Genomic DNA, 21,037 nt, shown 5'->3' on the forward strand with positions numbered 1-21,037 from the left:
GACACACAACCATCATATGCCAAATGAAATGTACTGATGAATCTGCACGTAGGAGAGATTGAAAATCTGGCTGAGTGATGCCATAAGAACAACCTCTTACTCAATGTCAGCAAGACTAAGGAGCTGATTATTGACTTCAGGAGGAGGAAACCAGTACTCAGAGGATCAGAGGTGGAGAGAGTCAGCGACTTTAAATTCCTCCATATTATCATTTTGGAGGACCTGTCCTGGGTCCAGCAGGTAAGTGCAATTACAAAGAAAGCATTGCAGTGCCTCGACTTTCTAAGGAGTTTGCAAAGATTCAGTATGACATTTAAAACTTCGACCAACTTCTGTAAATGGGTAGTGGAGTGTATATTGACTAGCTGCATCACAGCTTGGTATGGAAACATTAGTGCCCTTGAATGGAAAATCCTACACAAAGTAGTGGATTTAACCCAGTCCATCATGGGTGAAGCTCTCCCCACCATTGCTCACATCTACATGAAGCATTATTTCAGGAAAGCAATATCTATCATCAGGGTCTCCCAGGACCCAGGTCTCGCTCTCTTCTTGCTGCTGCCTTCAGGAAGGTGGTACAGGAGCCTCAGGAATCACCTTGTCAGGTTCAGGCTTTTGAACCAAAGAGGATAACTTCACTCAACTTCATTTGCTCCATGACTGAAATGTTCCCAAAACCTATAGACTCACTTTCAAGGACTCTTCATCTCATGTTTTTGATATTTATTGTTAATTTATTTATTATTTCTTTTTGTATTTGCACAGTTTGTTGTCTTTGGCACACTGGTCAAACACCCAAGTAGGTGCAGTCTTTCATTGTTTCTATGAAGGTTATTATTCTATTATGGATTTATTGAGTATGCCTGCAAGTAAACGAATCTCAGGGCCGTATATGGTGACATACATGTACTTTGATAATTAATTAACTTTGAACTTTAACAGGTCTAGTAGCAAAGCACCCTTCCATCCTTCGTAAGAGGTGGGGATCGAGGCACATGTGGAAAAATAGCTAAATTTTTAAAAACAGGGAAAAGATTGTTTTTTACATTTAAAAAATTCAGAACAAGAATTAATAAATATCTTGCCTTAAACACACTTTTAAAGGCCAATAAATATCATGAAATACTTTTTAAATATTTAATTGACTTCACAAAGAAATCAAAAATTTGTCATGACACTCTAGTGGACAATCAGATAGGCAATTTACCTATCTGGCCAAGAGATGAAGAGATGAATTCAAGTTAAAACTAACTAATATCTTTAGATGTTATTTCCAAATGGCAACTAGAGACTGACAAATAAGGGGGGATCAAGGGGGACATCAGAATTGATGAGAGAGGTGGAGAGAGTTGACATTATTGGTGATTTATAACAAAAATATAAAATTCTGGAAATACCTAGCAGGTCAGGCTGCATTTGTGGGAGAAACGATCAATGTTTCAGATCAGAAACACTTCATCAGAACCGAAAAAGAGATAAAGCAAGCTTGTAAAACTGCAAGGAGAATGGAGAAGAGAAGGTACTGATAGGATAAAGCTACTATGAACACGAGGACCAGTGGAAAAAGAAATATATCTGCTCAATGAGTGAATGGGTGCAGTTACAGAATTAGTACATAAACAAAAGAATTGTTTTTTGACAAATAAAGACAAATGTTCTTCTGTCATCTTTCTCATTCTCTCACTGCTCCCATTCATTCATTGGTCATATAACCTTGTAGATGTATCCCCTCACTCTCCATCCCTCCCTGCTATCGCATAAGCTTCCATTCTCTCCTTTTAAATTCTGGCAAAAGCTCTCCAACCTGAAACATTGTTCCTGCTTCTCCTCCTATATGACTTGCGTGTGGCCTGACCTGCTGAGTATTTCCAACATGTTTTCTTTTTGTTTTAGATTTCCAGCATCTGCGGGGGTGTTTTTTGGAGATTCTCTGGCTACAAATAGATATACAAGAATGTAACCAAGGCAGCATAGTTCCATTGATATAGATGGTAGCAGAGAAACACTAAATGATGTGCAAATCATATATATGGCAATACACAGGTCAAGACTGACAAGGAACAACAGATTATCTTTGTTATAATTATGCAGAATGCCATGAGTGACCTTAATCCAGCCAATATGGAGGCAGATGTAGAAATCCAATTATTGCCACAGTGCTTCATCTGTTCTTTCCTTTGGCGTTTTATTTTGTTTCTGTTCAGTTTTAAAAACACTTTTTTTCTCAATTCACAAATGTAAACATTTCTGGACAAGAAATGAACAGTGATATAAATAGATGTACAAGGTCATTTTAATACAAGAAATTTGCTTACATTAGCATTAATATACATGAATATGCCAAGAAATTGTGCTTAAGGTGTTATATATTTGTGACATGTTGAACCTTCTCTCCTAAATACAGTCTAGTAACTTTGAAGACATTAGTTACCAAGGCAGATTTTTTTTTCCAGAATCAGAATCAGGTTTATTATCACCAGCATGTAACGTGAAATTTGTTAACTTAGCAGTAGCAGTTCAATGCAATACATAAAGTAGAAGAAAAAATAATAATAAATATGTAAATCTTATTCAGTATACCTATATTGAATAGATTAAAAGTCATGCAAAAACAGAAATACTATATATTAAAAAAAGGTGAGGTAGTGTCCAAGAGTTCAATGTCCATTTAGGAATCAGATGGCAGAGGGGAAGAAGCTGTTCCTGAATCACTGAGTGTGTGCCTTCAGGATTCTGTATCTCCTACCTGATGGTAACAGTGAGAAAAGGGCATGCCCTGGGTGCTGGAGGTCCTTAATAATAGACGCTGACTTTCTAAGACACTGCTCCTTGAAGGTGTCCTGGATACTTTGTAGGCTAGTACCCAAGATGGAGCTGACTAAATTTACAATCATCTACAGCTTCTTTTGGTCCTGTGCAGTAGCCCCCACCCCCTCCATACCAGACAGACAGTGATACAGCCTGTCAGAATGCTCTCCACAGTACATCTATAGACATCTTTGAGTGTATTTGTTGACATGCCAACTCTCTTCAAACTCCTAATGAAGTATAGCCACTGTCTTGCCTTCTTTATAACTGCATCGATATGTTGGTGCTATTATGATGCTTGGTGCTATTAAAGGATAAATTTCTAGATAATTTTAGTTTGAAGTATTTTGTCATATACAAATTAAAATTTACTAAAATAACAACAGAAACATGGCGTATGCATTTACTATTGACATTAAAATAGCAAAACACACTCTAATGGAAGGTTTTTGACCAGGAAGGGCAAGAGGAAGGAACACATACCAATCCTCATAGTGGGATCAGAAGTGGAGAGAGTGAGCAATTTCAAGTTCCTGGGTGTCAAGATCTCTGAGGATCTAACCTGGTCCCAACATATCGATGTAGTTAGAAAGAAGGCAAGACAGCGGCTATACTTTATTAGGAGTTTGAAGAGATTTGGCATGTCAACAAATACACTGAAAAACATCTATAGCTGTATGGGGTTGGGGGGCTACTGCACAGGACCGAAAGAAGCTGCAGAGGTTTATAAATCTAGTCAGCTCCATCTTGGGTACTAGACTACAAGGTACCCAGGACATCTTCAGGATCTGTGTCTCAGAAAGGCAGTATCTGTTATTAAGGACCTCCAGCACCCAGGGTATGCCCTTTTCTCACTGCTACCATCAGGTAGGAGGTACAGAAGCCTGAAGGCACACACGCAGTGATTCAGGAAGAGCTTCTTCCCCTCTGCCATCCGATTCCAAAATGGACATTGAACCCTTGGACATTACATCACTTTTTTAATATACAGTATTTCTGTTTTTTGCACTTTTAATCTATTTAATGTATGTATACTGTAATTAATTAATTAATTATTATTATTATTTTTTTCTCTCTTCTATATCGTGTATTGCATTGAACTGCTGGGGCTAAGTTAACAAATTTCACGTCACATGCCAGTGATAGAAAACATAGAAAATCTACAGCACAATACAGGCCCTTCATCCCACAAAGCTGTGCCGAACAGGTCCTCACCTTAGAACTACCTAGGCTTACCCATAGCCCTCTATTTTTCTAAGCTCCATATATCCGTCCAGGAGTCTCTTAAAAGACCCTATTGTTTCTGCCTCCACTACTGCCACCGGCAGCCCGTTCCATGCACTCACAACTCTCTGCGTAAAAAACTTACCCCTGACATCTCCTCTGTATCTACTTCCAAGCACCTTAAAACTATGCCCTCTCGTGCTAGACATTTCAGCCCTGGGAAAAAGCCTCTGACTATCCACACGATCAATGCCTCTCATTATCTTGTACACCTCTATCAGGTCATCTTTCATCCTCCGTCCCTCCAAGGAGAAAAGGCCAAGTTCACTCAACCTATTCTCATAAGGCATGCTCCCCAATCCAGGCAATATCCTTGTAAATCTCCTCTGCAGCCTTTCTATGGTTTCCATGTCCTTCCTGTAGTGAGGCGACCAGAAATGAGCACAGTACTTCAAGTGGGGTCTGACCAGGGTCCTATATAGCTGCAATATTACCTCTCAGCTCTTAAACTCAATCCCATGATTGATGAAGGCCAATACACCGTATGCCTTCTTAACCACAGAGTCAACCTGTGTAGCAGCTTTGAGTGTCCTATGGACTCGGACCCCAAGATCCCTCTGATCCTCCACACTGCCAAGAGTCTTGCCATTAATGCTATATTCTGCCATCATATTTGACTTCCCAAAATGAACCACCTCACACTTATCTGGGTTGAACTCCATCTGCCACTTCTCAGCCCAGTTTTGCATCCTATCAATGTCCTGTTGTAACCTCTAACAGCCCTCCACACTATCCACAACACTCCCAATCTTTGCGTCAACAGCAAATTTACTAACCCATCCCTCCACTTCCTCATCCAGGTCATTTATAAAAATCACAAAGAGTAGGGGTCCCAGAACAGATCCCTGAGGCACACCACTGGTCACCAACCTCCATGCAGAATATGACCCGTCTACAACCACTCTTTGTCTTCTGTGGGCAAGCCAGTTCTGGATCCACAAAGCAATGTCCCCTTGGATCCCATGCCTCCTTACTTTCTCAATAAGACTCGCATGGGGTACCTTATCAAATGCCTTGCTGAAATCCATATACACATCTGCAGCTCTACCTTCATCAATGTATTCACTCATATCCTCAAAAAATTCCAATCAGGCTCGTAAGGCACAACTCGCCTTTGACAAAGCCATGCTGACTCTTCCTAATCATATTATGCCTCTCCAAATGCATATAAACCTGTCTCTCAGGATCTTCTCCATCAATATACCAACCACTGAATTAAGACTTACTGGTCTATAGTTTCCTGGGCTATTTCTACTCCCTTTCTTGAATAAGGAAACAACATCCACAACCCTCCAGTCCTCCGGAACCTCTCCTGTCCTCATTGATGATGCAAAGATCATCGCCAGATGCTCAGCAATCTCCTCCCTCGTTTCCCACAGTAGCCTGGGGTACATCCCATCCAGTCCCATCGACTTATCCAACTTGATGCTTTCCAAAAGCTCCAGCACATCCTCTTCCTTAATATCTACATGCTCAAGCTTTTCAGTCTACTGTAGGTCATCCTTACAATCGCCAAGCTCCTTTTCCATAGTGAATACTGAAGCAAAGTATTCATTAAGTACCTCTACCATCTCCTCCGGTTCCATACACAGTTTTCCACTGTCACACTTCTATTCTCTCATGTCATATCTCTTGCTCTTCACATACTTGTAGAATGCCTTGGGGCTTTCCTTAAACCTGTCCGCCAAGGCCTTCTCATGGCCCCTTCTGGCTCTCCTAATTTCATTCTTCAACTCCTTCCTGCTCGCCTTATAATCTTCTAGATCTCTACCATTACCTAGTTTTTTTAAACCTTTTGTAAGTTCTTTTCTTCTTGATTAGATTTGCAACAGCCTTGGTCCACCACGTTTTCTGTACCCTACCATCTTTTCCCTGTCTCATTGGAACGTATCTATGCAGAACAACACGCAAATACCCCCTGAACATTTGCCACATTTCTTCCGTACATTTCCCTGAGAACATCCGTTTCCAATTTATGCTTCCAAGTTCCTGCCTGATAGCCTCATATTTCCCCTTACTCCAATTAAAGGCTTTCCTAACTTGTCTGCTCCCATCCCTCTCCAATGCTATGGTAAAGGAGATAGAATTGATATCACAACCTCCAAAATGCTTTCCCACTGAGAGATCTGATACCTGACCAGGTTCATTTCCCAGTAGCAGATCAAGTACAGCCTCTCTTCTTGTAGGCTTATCTACATATTGTGTCAAGAAACCTTCCTGAACACACTTAACAAACTCCACCCCATCTAAACCCTTCACTCTAGGGAGATGCCAATCAATATTTGGGAAATTAAAATCTCCCACCACAACATCCCTGTTATTATTATACTTTTCCAGAATCTGTCTCCCTATCTGCTCCGCGATGTCCCTGTTACTATTGAGTGGTCTATAAGAAAAAACACCCAGTAGAGTTATTGACCCCTTCCTGTTCCTAACTTCCACCCATAGAGACTCTGCAGACAACCCCTCCATGACTTCATCATAATCAACCTGATTCTGAAAAGAATAACAATTTCACTTTCAGCCCAACTTAACTGTACCAACATTCTCTGTTTTTATTTCAGATTTTCAGTATCTGCAATTTTTTTGATTTTGAAAAATAGGTTTCAGTAATTGTACTTGTCTAGGAATGCCCAATATACTATTTTTATCACAGTTCCACAGATTGATTTCTTATGCTTAAGTAACAATCGCCTTTAATTCTTAAATTTCTGCACAAAGTTTACATGTTCAAAGAAAATAGCAGAGATGGTTCTGGTCATCAGTGAGGGAGCAAATTGATGCCAGCTCTGTTGCTGTATGTGACCTGACATAGATACAGATATTAAACATTCAGCTCAATGCTGTTTGGCAATACAGTAAAACGGCTGCTGACAGATGGTTGGAGCCAAAGTTCTGAAAGTAGCTTAAAGCAAAATCAGTATTGGTACATATAAACCCAGGAAATTAATGGAGTTTTATCCACATTTGTTGCCTTGCTTATTAAAGCACCAGATTGGAGTAAAATGTGCATTACAAATCCTTTACCTCAGTTAATTGAATCTAATCTGCAAACAAAGTTTAACAGGCAATTTCATTATAATTGGTAACGTATCAAAGGCTGCTATTTATAACTGTGAAATCATGACTGCTTTCAAACATTCACAGGTCTCCATCTTACTCTAAAAGGGTATTGCATTAAACATTAAACTCATCAAGGGATCAGTAGTGGAAAGAGTGAGCAGTTTCAAGTTTCTGTGTGTTAATATCTCTGAAGATCTATCTTGGGCCCAACATGTTGATATAATTACAAAGAAGGTATGACAGCGGGGATATTTTATTAGCAATTTAAGGAGACGTGGTATGTCACCAATGACACTCAAAATTTCTACAGCTGTGGCGAGCATTCCAACTGGTTGCATCACCATCTGGTAAAGAGGGGCCAATACACAGGATTGGGGAAAAAAAATGCAGTAAGTTGTAAACTCAGCCAGGTCCATCATTAAGGACCCCTCCATCACCCAAGACATGCCCTCTTCTCAATACTACCATCAAGGAGGTGGGACAGGAGCCTGAAGATTCACACTCAACATGCCAGGAACAGTTTCTTCCTCCCTGCCATCAGATTTCTGAATGGACGATGAACCTATGAACACTACCTCATATTTTTTCCTCTTTTTGCACTACCTAGTTAATTTTGTATATACTTATTGCAATTTATAGTCTTTTTTTATTATCTATTGCAATGTACTGCTGCCGCAAAACAAATTTTACAACATATGCCAGTGCTATTAAACCTGATTCTGATTCTCTTATGAAGCAGTTTAAGAACAGTTACATCATAGACTACTGCCATTCATTTAGAATATATGGGTGTTGCAGGGAAGGGCATTGTTTATCGGCCATCTCCAATTTCATTTATAAATGTGGCAATAAGTGAACTAGTGCAATCTTTGTGATGGCAGTTTCTACTCCAGTGCTGTTCAGTACACAGCCCAGATTTTGATCCAACAACAATTTCATGACAACAGTTAGATGTTGTGTATTTTAGAAGAGAAATTTGAAGTGATAGTGTTCACTGATGCCTGCTGCATATTCTTCAACATACTTCTTTGGATATAAAGTATTTTGGGATAATGCAAACCTATGAAAGGCACTAGATCAAAATAGTAAACATCCTTATTAGAGCTACATATTTCCACACAAGTGAAGAATACTCCATCTCTTTCCTGGTCACCTGCAATTTTGCTATGGTAACAACTCAGTGGGCCGAGGGGAATGTGCCCCTGAACAAAGCATATTGCATCACATCAAACAAATGATCATTGAGGAAGGTCATAGCCAATCATAACATTGCAGGGAGCAAGTACACTAATTCTCAACAAGGGCCTATATTCACTGTACTAATCAGGATACAGCTGTGAGCCCCACATATCAACACTAAGCAATTGCAACTTGCCCCAGCCTACCCAACACTAGTCTTCAGAACAGCCCAATCACATCAAATCAAAGGGTAATTCATTGCAAAGGGGCACCAACTGAGGGGAAGGAATTAACATTAGACTGATAGCACAACAGTCTACAATCCAAACTGACGTATTTTTTTTAAAGCAAGGGGATACACCAATCTATGGGTGATAAGTCTGGGAGCAACTGGATCGCAATAACAGCAGCACTCTGCAGTTTAGTACTAAACTGGGTATCAACGTATACAGAATGTATTTTTCTAAAATTCAGAATGTTCCATTCATATCAGAACAGATGGTGTCAGGCAAGAAAAATGCCTTAGACAACCACCTTTGGAACCTCCAGAAGCCCTAAATGATTTCACAAAATGAATAGATGCTACCTATTCTTACTCAATCAGATCTAGATCCAAGTGCAGCTGCATAGCTACATTTTATAATTTGTTTTAACTTCTGCACCTTGAAAATGACATGAAATTAAAGGAATGGTGTATATAATTCTTTCAGTTAGAATTTGTGGACAAGCACAGTGCAGAAAATTCAGTATTACAATAAATTTTAAAAGGTCAATTTTAAATTATTCATCCTAATCTGTTTTTAAATCACAATGAAAAGCATCATTACCATAGTTTGAGATAATTAGAATTATATTTTGATTGGTCACTTCAATTCAGATGTAAAATTAGATCAATCTACTGACCATTTTTAGTAACCATTACTGTTATATCCAAAGCATCAACAATCAAAGAAGAAACCAAAGCATTGTTGGATATTTATAAGCTGCATGTAAGGAACTGATATTTTACCAAAAGGTGTTTCTCTTGAATGATGACTGTACAAGTGCCTTAGTGTACACATTATTTTGACTTTTCTCCAATGTAAATTGGAGGCAGGAACTTTTATATTACAGTATCATGAAACTGTAAAAGGATAATCTACTCCTTTAGAATCTTGAATTTGAAATTCTCATTTCAAAACATGTTGCTGCTCCAACATTGCAGCTCTATGTTTGAAAATAATTCCAAAACCACTAAGATCATATTAAAATACTTGCTACCAAACAGGGAAGAGAAACATTAAGTTTTTAATCTTAAAAGCCAATAAATGTTTTAAACATAATGGGAACAAACTGCAATGAGTATTCAAACACAGATTATGGGCTGCATCCAATGCATATATAAGAATATTAAAAAGATAACTGAATTCAAGGCTAATAATGAAAAGAACTAATTATAATTTGGACATTTATGTTTTTTTTCCTCTAGACGTACTCTTGTTTGTAGTTTAAAAGGTTATTTCTAGAAGAAAGAGTGCAAAATGATTAAACAATGCTAAGGCAGTGAGCTGAATATATTTTTCTCACAATTAATTCAGCTATTTTATGAATCCGTATTTTTTTCAAATTAATTACTGGTGCACAATGTGTATGACAATTACGCAATCAAAATCAAAACCAAGAATACCACCAGAACGGAATATTTCTTCTTCTCCAAGTGTGCTCAATCCACTATGGCCCATTCCTTTCAAGAGAAGCAAACTGTCCAAAAATGTTGACATTTTTGGTGGAGGCAATGATGGTGGAGGCAGTAGGGTCTTTTAAAAGGGACATGGAGCTTAGAAAAATAGAGGGCTACGTGGTAGAGTAATTCTAGGCAGTCTCTAGAGTAGGTTACATGGTCGGCACAACATTGTGGGCCGAAGGGCCTATAATGTGCTGTAGATTTCTATGCTAAAATGAATTGAAAATTTTTGCATTAACAATCAGACCAATAAAAATCAAAATGTACAAGGCTTATTTAAAGATTCATCAGAAGCCATGTCCTGTTTCAGCCCAAGTAAATTCTTTACAATGCAATCCATTTATAAATACTGTAATAGAACATATGCTGTTGTGACAGATGTCAAAGCCATTATATGCATTGCACCTAATCCAAATATATAATTATCAGCATCACAAACAGTGTGTGATAAATTGCACAAATTTAACTTAAAAAAAACTCATCAAGATTCCTGATATATCTTTGCTTTAATGTCAGGAAGTTTGACAATAACACCAAATTGCATTTGTATTATTTGATACCACGCCACTAACACATTTGAATAGGTACCCAAAATCTCAGAGGGAGTTTTTAGGAAAAAGCAAAGGTATGGATGTTTGCTTATGAAAATGGTTATGATAATGTCTCAAGGTAAACTACCACTAAACTATGTGCATGATTTCAATTTCAAGCTGCAGTCATCTAGCACACATTTTCTACTTTTGGTGTTGGGAGTATTATTGTGGGTGTGAGAAAAATCAAAAAGATTGGTTGTCTGACAAACCATGCTGTTACACATACAATACTCATAACAAAAAAAATCCCTTCATGCCCTTCAGAAAGCTGTTGCACATTCAATGTAGATTGCCCAACAGTCTCTCAAAACATTTAATATTTAAAGTGCAGTACATACATGTTACTTATTTTAAACTATAACAACACTGCTGTCTTGATTTTGACAATTAATGAAATTTTAAAATATTTTCAGTGATATATACAGTGCCCTCCTGCCTTCAAAACACTAGGAAGAAAATTGAAAATAGTCTGCCATTGGCTTCTCTTAGATATCTCGGTCTCAATTCTGTAAACCAAAACAATTTTGAAGGGAAAGAAAAACAGCATTTTGTATATCATGCAAGAAATTTCACAGGAGCAAAATAGCAGGCATTATAGGTTTGGAGACACTTGCTATCGCAGAGTGGTTCAACATTAGTAGTGAGGCAGTCAGTATTGAGAGAATTCGGGACCCAATTTTTAATCAATGAATCCATAGATTCATGGAAAATAAAAGATTTGTTTGGAGCTTAAAATCTTTAAGAAGAAAGCAATCATTCATTCACATATCAAACAATAAACACATTCCATGTAAAACAGCCAACAAATTCCTTTTACACCTTTAACTTGTTCTTACTGAAGTTTCAGAAAATACAGAAACAGACCACTATAATAAATATGAACGGTGTTAAGTACAGAAGAAAATTAAAAATAAAACAAAATAGCGTTGTGCAATCCCGGTACCTGGATCTGCTGAAACAGAGAATCATTTCAACTGATTGAACACAAAAGCTGTAACCTTTTAACCCAGAACACTAGCGCAGACAAGAACTGGACAAGCTGTCTTTTCCCTGTCAGAGAAGGTCGGGTCGTATTTCACATACTCGAACGCCCGAGGTTTTCCGAGTGAACATGAGTGAGTATTTGTAATCAAGTGCCTCCTACTGGCAGAATTCAGGGCCTCTGTAGCACAAACAGGTTCACCACTCAGGACACTGCTTCGGTAATACACATTACCATTATATTCAAACTGTTCACGAAATCCAAAAAGGTTGTTGTGAGATCATACGACGATGTAGGCGCATGGATAAACTAAAAAAAGGGTCAGGGCGATAAATCTTGCCTGTTCATGTTCTACTGTAACTCTACAATGGCTGGCTATAATATTTCGTCGAATTGCAGCGAGATGCACATAAATATAAAATCATATGTCCGCAGTCATTTTCAAAACGTATTCCATATACATTTCAATGCTGACTCGTATAAGGAAAACAGCGCCTCAACTTGTATCAACTACAACTTTCTGCCAATAAAGGTGCTGTACCAAATGCCACCAACATAAAATCTGGATTTATGAATACTTACACTTTTCTGGATAACAAAAACGAAGAGGTAAGTACTCACTATCATTCTGGAATAAATCGGCAACTCGAGTTTTCGCGTATGCAGTTAAATACTAACAGTAGGATATTCCTGTTCGCTGTGTCCCTGTTGCAATGTTAATCACTTGACAGAATTAGAGTTGCAATTCAAAAAAGGCATAAAACCGCTGTACCTACTCACCAACGCTAATTAAAATTAATATTTTCTTGATTTTCACATTTCTTTTAATTCCATCTTTCTTCCCCTTAATTGGCTTTCTATGTACAATTTTAAAATTGTTTAAGCCTTTTATTGATATTTCTTGATTATTTTCAGAACTTCTCAAAGAGGATTCTTTAGTCAGAATCAATAAAGTGAGGTGCTGTTGATCAACCCTGCCCATAGATCACAGCCTTTAAATGGTGAGTACAATCCTGGTTATCTACTCAATGGCAGAAAATTGCCACTAAAAAACTCTACATAAATTCTGTGGACAGCTTTACATTGAACCAATGACACCATTCCTTTGATGCTTGACACAAAATCCACAGGGTCAAATACATTTCTTTCTCGTCCCCTCTTGCCCTTCTGAACTCTGATGGATAAAAGCCTTACCTGTCCAAACTCTCCTCATAAGACAGCCAGTCCATTCTTTAAGTTTCAAAAACCTTTACCCACCAGCTTCCAAAGTATTCATATTTTTCATTAAGACCAATATTGTACACAGTGCTCCAGATATGCTCTAACAACCTAACTTACTGAACAATGACCTCCTTACCTTTGTATTCTGATCTCTTACCAGAAATGAAAATATTGTTTTCCTGATTTGTTTTATTTCTTAAAACTTTATTCATATATACAGGAAATACAATCACAATTTTTTTTTTATATTCAGTTTGACTTCAGATCAGCCCAACCATTCTGCCATCAAAGCAAAGAATTACCCCTAAAAAATAGAAATGCCACTTTGGTTTTCTCTTTAAACAATATACCCATGAAACATTTCAGAGAGTGTTACACAGGACAATTTACAGATGATAGAGGAGGAGATGTTTGCTGTCTTGAAGCAAGTTAGGATAGCTAAATCGCTAGGGCCTGACAGGGTGTTCCCTGAGACCCTGTGGGAGGCAAGTGCAGAAATTGTTCAGAGTTTTTTTGAGCAAGTTACAAGGAAAGGTGACGAAGACAAGGCAGTGGATGTTGTCTACATGGACTTAGGCAAGGCATTTGACAAGGTCCCACATGGAATGTTGCTCAAGAAGATTCAATTGCTCGGCATTCAAGAGGAGGTAGTAAATTGGAATAGGCATTGGACATGTGGGAGAAGCTAGAGAGTGGTAGTATATGACTGCCTCTCTGACTGGAGGCCAGTGACTATTGGAGTGCCGCAGGGATCAGTGCTGGGTCCATTGTTATTTATCTATATCAATGATCTGGATGATTATGTGGTTAACTGGAACAGCAAATTTGCAGATGACACCAAAATTGGGGGTGGAGTGGACAGTGAGGAAGACTATCAGTGCTTGCAGCAGAAATGGCAGATGGAATTTAATGCAGACAAGTGTGAGGTGTTGCACTTCAGAAGGACCAACCAGGGTAGGTCTTACACAGTGAGCAGTAGGGCACTGAGGAGTGCTGTAGAACAAAGGGATCTGGGAATACAGATCAATAATTCATTGAAAGTGGTGTCACAACTAGATAAGGTTGCAAAGAAAGCTTTTTGCATATTGGCGTTTATAAATCAAAGTACTGAGTACAGGAGAGGATGTTGCATTGAAGTTGTATAAGGCATTGATAAAGCCTAATTTGGAGTACTGTGTGCAGTTTTGGTCACCTACCTTCAGGAAAGATGTAAATAAGGTTGAAAGTGTACAGGAAAAAATTACAAGTATGTTGCCAGGACTAAATTATAAGGAAAGGTTGAATAGGTTAGGATTTTATTCCTTGGAAAGTAGAAGATTGAGACAAGATTTGATAGAGGTATGCAGAACTATGAGGGGTATAGATAAGACAAATGCAAGCAGGCTCTTTCCACTGAGGTTGGGTGGGACTACTACTGCAGGTCATGGGTTAAGGGTGAAAGGTAAAAAAGTTTAAGGGGAACGTGAGGTGAAACTAATTCTCTCAGAGGGTCGTGAGAGTGTGGAACGAACTGCCAGTGCAAGTGGTACAAGCAAGCTTGATTTCAACATTTAAGAGAAGTTTCAATAGATACATGGATGGTAGGGGTATAGAGGGCTATGGTCTGGGTGCAGGTTGATGGGATTAGGCAGTTTAAATAGTTCGGCATGGTCTAGATGTACCAAAAGGCCTGTTTCTGTGCTGTATTCCTCTATGACTCTATGGCCCAGTCCCTTAGACCTTACAATGTGGTCCTTCTCCACAAAGAATTTTATGGCATCTGCACTAAGCACCAATGTGCCCTTCAGCATTTAATTTACTCCTGCAGTCTGGCAAGTACCACAGGCAGCATTCATCTATGGCTGTTTCACTACACTGGAAGACCGGTCAGTAAGTTTCAAGTAGACCAAAATATCTCTTTCACTGGGCTAATGAGCTTCCAGCAACAGTTTAAGTCTGTCTCTGTACATACCCCTGGGAACAGCCTATAGGTCAGAGAGTCTTATATTATGCAGCTACTTGAGACAAACGTTGACAACATTTATCCTTTTCCAAAAATGCACAGTCCACAAAGAGGTAAACAACAAACCTTACTGAGGGCAGCATGCATTAGGAGTGAGAGTTTGAGCGTGCAAAAAGGATCTGATGGGTAAAGTCCCTCCAAGTACCAATCAAGTGAGGTCTTGATGTTCTTGACATGCACTGGCAATGGAGGCATTTTTTCCTAATTACTTCACCTACATTCTTGCATTTTGCATGCCATTCACTGGGACACCCAGGTCCTTCTGCATCTAGCTCTGCAATCTCTTGCTATTTAGAATATCCTGTAAAATGAAACATTTTCATTTAAACTCTCTATGCCCTCTTACGTCCTCTCCACAACCTACTTCCCTACCAATCTTGGTGTCATTAGCAAATTTAGTAACTGTACGTTCAGTTTCTTCATCAGTCATACAAATAAATTATAAGTTGCGGAACCAGTACTGATCCATTGGGCACAGTATTGATTACAATTTGTCAACTAGAAAATGATTCATTTATACCTACTCTTTGCTTCCTGTCAACAAGCCAATCTTCTTATCAAGCCAAGACATGACTTTCAATGCCATTAGCATCTATTTCTCACAATAACCTTTGATGCTTTCTGGATCCTCTATATTCACAGTACATTTTACTTCTTCAAAGAACTTCAATAAATTGCTCAAACAGGATTTCCCTTTTACAAGACTATTTGAATTATGCTCCATCATTTTGAAATTTTCTAACAGTCCAATTGCAACATCTTTATTAATAGCTCCCATTTTTTTTTCCTATGAAAGAAGCTAACTAGCCTGCAATTTACTGTGATCTGTTTCCCACCCTTTTCCAATAATGGAGCTATATTCACCATTTTCCAATACTATGGAATTTCCCAAATATAGGGATTTTAACAATATTAAAATCAACACATCAACTTTCTCACTATCCGCTTCACTTAAAACCCAGCATGGATTATATATGAAGCTGGGATTTGTCAGCTACAGATCCAACAATCTTCTCAGCACAACTTTCCCGAAGAATGCAATTTTCCCTGAATTTCCATTTCCCTTCCAAATCCCAATTTACAGCTATTTCTAGGATATTCTCTGTAATGGAAGCCTCTGCAAAATACCTGCTTATCTGTTATGTGCTTTTATGGATTGTCAATTGGCTCCAATGTTATATTTGGGCTGGAATAAATTTAAAATTAGCCATTATCTTGTGTCTGCCAAAGCAACACTGCTTTGTAATTGGGTAGTGTAGTTCAAGAATATTAAACAGTCCTCTTTTTTAACATTTTCAGGAACTAAGGCTTGGGAATGGTGAAATATGAAACTAAAATCTATATTTAATATGCAAAATAAATTCATCAGCCATAACCTAATCACAAAAACAAAACAGTTCACTGTCAGGAAATGGCATTTAAATAATAGTCTAAATTAACACATTTTAGGGACAGAAATTCATATCATAACAGTGCTGCCACTGTTTGTCTTTAGCTGGTGATTTCCTTCACTTGCATGAATATTGTGGGAAGGAATAAATTTTCTATCAGTATACTACAGATTTGCTAAGCCTCATCAATGTCAACCTACATGCAAATCAATGCAGGTAAATTATCACCGTAATAGCCAAAGGTCTTACGAAGTGGAGATGGTACAAAAGAGGATATATTCAATTCTGAGGAAAGAGAAAGATACAGAGTGACAGGCAGCATAATCACAAAACCAATGAAACTGCAATGTGAAATGTAAAAGTTAAAATTGAAAGAAATATAAACAAAATCTGACCCTAGAGATCACAAGATTCAAAAAAAAAGAATCCTGAAATCTCCAGAAGCTATCTTCTTATTTAGCATGGAAACCATTTGTCTTTGGAGTTCTATTACTCTTAGTGCTGTTACATTATTTTATGCTCGTCTGCCATGTTATCCTTTCCTCTTGCTTGATGACTAGCACAATTTAACTATTCCATGTATACATTTTCCTTATTCTCATGCAGAATTTTACTGTCAGCAGCTTTCAAAAAGCCCACATTGTACCTGACACTCAATTTTCTTGTAAATTTATGTTGACTTGTATTTTCCCATTTTCTCTTTGTAGTTCATGCAAATGTCATTTTTGTTCTTTGTATCTTACCTTCAGTGCCTTGAAAAAGTATTCATCCCCTACAACTATTTTCACATTTCACTCTTAGTTTCTAAATTTAAAATATATTAAAAAGTAGGATTTTTGAGCTAATCTACAAAATGTTGTGCATGTTAAATCAAAAGAAAACAAAATTGCGAGTCTGAAAAAGTATTCATCCCCTTTGTAATTACAATAACTTTCTTCACATGCAATACTGTATATTACCTTACCAACTCATCCAATTTGTTATGTAGAAAACTGGATGATCACCTGAATAAATACCCCTTCTCTCTGTAACGTCCAACAGTATGGTAGACTTTCAACAGACCAAACCAAAATGAAGACAAAAGAGCAATCAAGGCAAGTCAGGGAGATGGTAATAGAGAAGCACAAATCTGAGGAAGGGTACAGATCATCTCAAAGGCACTGAACATAGTTCAGAGCTCAGTGCAGTCCATCCTGACAATGTGGAAAAAACCATGAAACCACAGCCACACTGCCTAGGTCTGGCTTCCAATCAAAACAGTTGGAGAAGAATGGCACTTGTAAGAGAGGCTACTGTGGTGCCAACAGTCACTCTGAGTGAGCTGGAGATGAAGTTCATGACTCCACTATTTTAAAACCTTGCAATAAATGAAGGGTATTATGGAAGAGTGGCAAGGAAGAAGCCCAGACTTTAAAAAAAATCTCCTTGCCCGTAAAGACTATGCAAAGCATCACATAGAAGATACTGTAAAGACGTGGAAGAAGATCTTGTGGTCAGATGAGACTAAAGTGGTAAATCTAAATCTTTTAGGCTTAACACTATGCGGTATGTGTGGCTTTAATCTAAAGCTGCTTATCACCCAGGTAACACCATCCCTACTGTAAAGTATGGCAGAGGCAGCAGCATGCTAATGGGGATGGTTTTCACCAGCAGGGACTGGAAATCTGGTCGGGATTGATGGGAGAACGAATGCTGCTAAATGAGAGATCCTGGATAAAAGCCTGCTAGCCTCCAACAGAAAGCTTAAACTGGGGAGGAAGTTCATCTTTCAGCAGGACAACAACAAAAGCACACTGCCAGAGTAACCATGGAATGGCTTCAAATGAAGAAAATTGATGTGTTCGAGTGGCCCATTCAGAGTCGTGACCTTAACCTGATCAAACATCTCTGGCAAGACCTCAAGATTACTGTCCACCACCGCTCCCCAACTAACCTGGCACAGCTTGAGCAATTTTGCAAGGAGAAATGGGCTAATCTTGCTCCATTATGTTGTGCAAAGCTAATGGATTTATACCAATCTTCATTTTTTTATAAGATTTTTCTGAAGATTTTATGCAGTGCACCATCTTTTTAGTTATCCATGGCTCATTTTTGGTCAAATGAAATTCTTATCCCTTGACAACTTTAACTATGGATCATATTTATTTTTTTAAACTCCTCCAACCAAATCATTTCTCCTCCAACCAAATCATTTCACATGTTAATAGGTTGGTCATTTTGCTGTATATGATGTTTCTCATCATATGAATGTCAACCTCATCTACATCTAAAATTATGCTTCATGTTTCTTTCTTTCGAAACCTACAAATAAACTTCTAGTTATTTGTTATTAGATAGTCATACACGACTTCATCCTAGCTCATTACCCATTACTAAATCCAAAACGTGGCGTGTACTAAATCCATGGCGTGATTTTGGCTGCTACTGGCGGTGCTGGAATTCCTGGAAATAATTTTAAGTTGAAACTAATAAGAATGTATTAATTTATATTAATAAATGGAAACTGGAATTTCTATTAATTTAAAAATTTTTCCCATTACTCTTAAAACTTCTTATATGTTTCTTAATTTTATTCAAAGACTCCAGTGTCTATGTATATTCCTTCACAAAATTTGTCTGTTCATTTCCTCCTTTACTCCCATCCAGGAATGTAAACAGCCTTTCCATGTTGAGGCTGATTTATACTTCTGCATCAAATCGACGCCATACGTACGGCGTAGCTGCAAACCCTACACAGAGCCTGTGCGGATCCCTACACCATAGCCTGACGCGCACCTCTCCAAAAATGTAACTACACGTCGCGGCGACGCAGACCGCAACAACTGTGATTGGTCTGCTTGGTAGCATCACATTTCCGGTTGCATATTCTTCTCTGCCATTTCAGAACCGAGAGAGAAGACAGAAGAAGAACATAAGTTTGGAAAATGGACCAAATCGAGGAGAGGTTAATGGAGGAAGTCCGAAAATATGTACATTTGTATGACTCCTCGTCACCATACTATAAAGACTGCCAAAATGCATCCAATTCGTGGAATGAAATTTCCAAAAACATGGGTCTGGATGTCACAGAATGCACAAAGAGATGGAAAAACTAGAGGGACAAGTACGTGCGCGCCTGGAAAAAACTCTCCAAGAGGAGCAGGGACCCAGGCGGAAAAAAAATACCGGCGTTTTATTTGCCTCTTTCTTGGCTGGCAGCACATATTAAGCACCAGGAAACAGAGTCAAATTATGATGACAACAAGGTAAATATAACATGTTCTTTGTATCATAAACCTTTCTGTTGTTGTGTTTAGGCTAGCTAGCAAGCGAGCAGTACTGTCTAGTTGTAAACACGGCATACTGATTTACGCAAAGATAATTCTTCCGTGAGAGAGAAACGTAATATGTAATAGGCTTTAATTGTATCTGGCTTGCTCATAAAGCAAACACAGTAACCAGTATTCTGCCAATGTAGGCATACGCCATTTTCTCGTTTTCATAGCTCTGCCAATCCGTGTACAGACACTGAATGCATATATTACCTGTATGTATAATAACAAAGACTAACTTAAACTATTTGCGATTTCTTTCATAATCACAGGATGGAAATAATTCAACCTCAGGGTTGTCCACCTCCTCAGTTGCTGAGGAAAACCAACCACCAGACATTCCATTTTCAAGTGCAGAATCATCATCAAGTAGGGAGGAAGCTCCTCTGTCCCCCGCCCCGCTACCCAGCTCCTCCACTCCCCGCACCATCTCCTCTGCCCCCCAGCCCAAGGATAACACAGAGGACGAAGAGGAAAGGACATGATGACTGGTTTCAGCAGCAGTTCGCCCAGTTGGATGAACGTAGGGTGGGAATGGAACAAAGACTGCTGAACGAAAATGATGAGGTCTCCAAGTTTGTGCAAGCACTTGCTGACATGCTGCGGAAGCTGCCGGAAGAGCACAGGGCACAGACAATGTTCGATGTCTACAAAATGATATTTGAGAGGTGGCAGCAGCAGAAACAATAAACAATTGAATAATCTATTATGTTATCTTTTTTTCATGTAACACTTTGCACCTTGTATAATGTTGTGCACAGTACTGCAAATAAATAACAACTTGACTTTATAACAGGTCTTTTTTTTATTCGAACAGCTACATGTTATTTATAGGTTCATTTATTTTATGTCCTTACAATTTACTGATTAAGTTGGTCACGACACACTATTTTGTACTGCCATGGCAAAAATCCATGTGGTGATTGAAAGAAGGCTATCAGGTCATTCCGTACACCAAGGGCAGCTCTGGTGGAGTGGCGCCTTGAAAGGTAATGAGAATCTACAAGTTCCAAATGACTCGTGTACCCTGCCACCACTCTTCACCACTCGCCTGGCTGAGGTGACCCTGTAGCATCTGAGTCTGCAAAATTAGCAGGGATATATCTGCTCACAGGAGTGCTGGCTTCATCAGTGTAGGCCAGGAGGTTGTGAAGAGCGATACAAGCTTTGACAATATCCACTGCCTTGTCAGGCAGATATTCTAGAGGGTGACCGAGGATTCTCCACCTTGCCACCAAAATGCCAAATGTGTTCTCAATCACCTGTCTGGCTCTGGAGTGACGGTAGTTATACATCTGCTTTTCCATGGTCATATTCATCCCTATCTAGCAAAACATAAAAGATAAAACTCGAGTATTAATAAATAGGAAATTATTATGTGCCAATGTAGCTGTGATCACTACAAACATTTAGGGGAATATATATACACATTTGTATATTAAATCACACAAAGCAAGCAGTATTACTTAAAATTAAATGA

The 21,037-nt window shown here is 38.5% G+C and overlaps 1 pseudogene; it reads left to right on the forward strand.

Annotated features, from left to right (window-relative positions):
• The first annotated feature begins 19,170 nt into the window (after nt 1-19,170).
• LOC134340952 (transcription factor Adf-1-like) lies at nt 19,171-20,247 on the forward strand (annotated as a pseudogene).
• Nucleotides 20,248-21,037: the final 790 nt, after the last annotated feature.

This window comes from Mobula hypostoma, chromosome X2 (genome assembly GCF_963921235.1).
Source record: "Mobula hypostoma chromosome X2, sMobHyp1.1, whole genome shotgun sequence".
Classification (NCBI taxonomy): Eukaryota; Metazoa; Chordata; class Chondrichthyes; order Myliobatiformes; family Myliobatidae; genus Mobula; species Mobula hypostoma.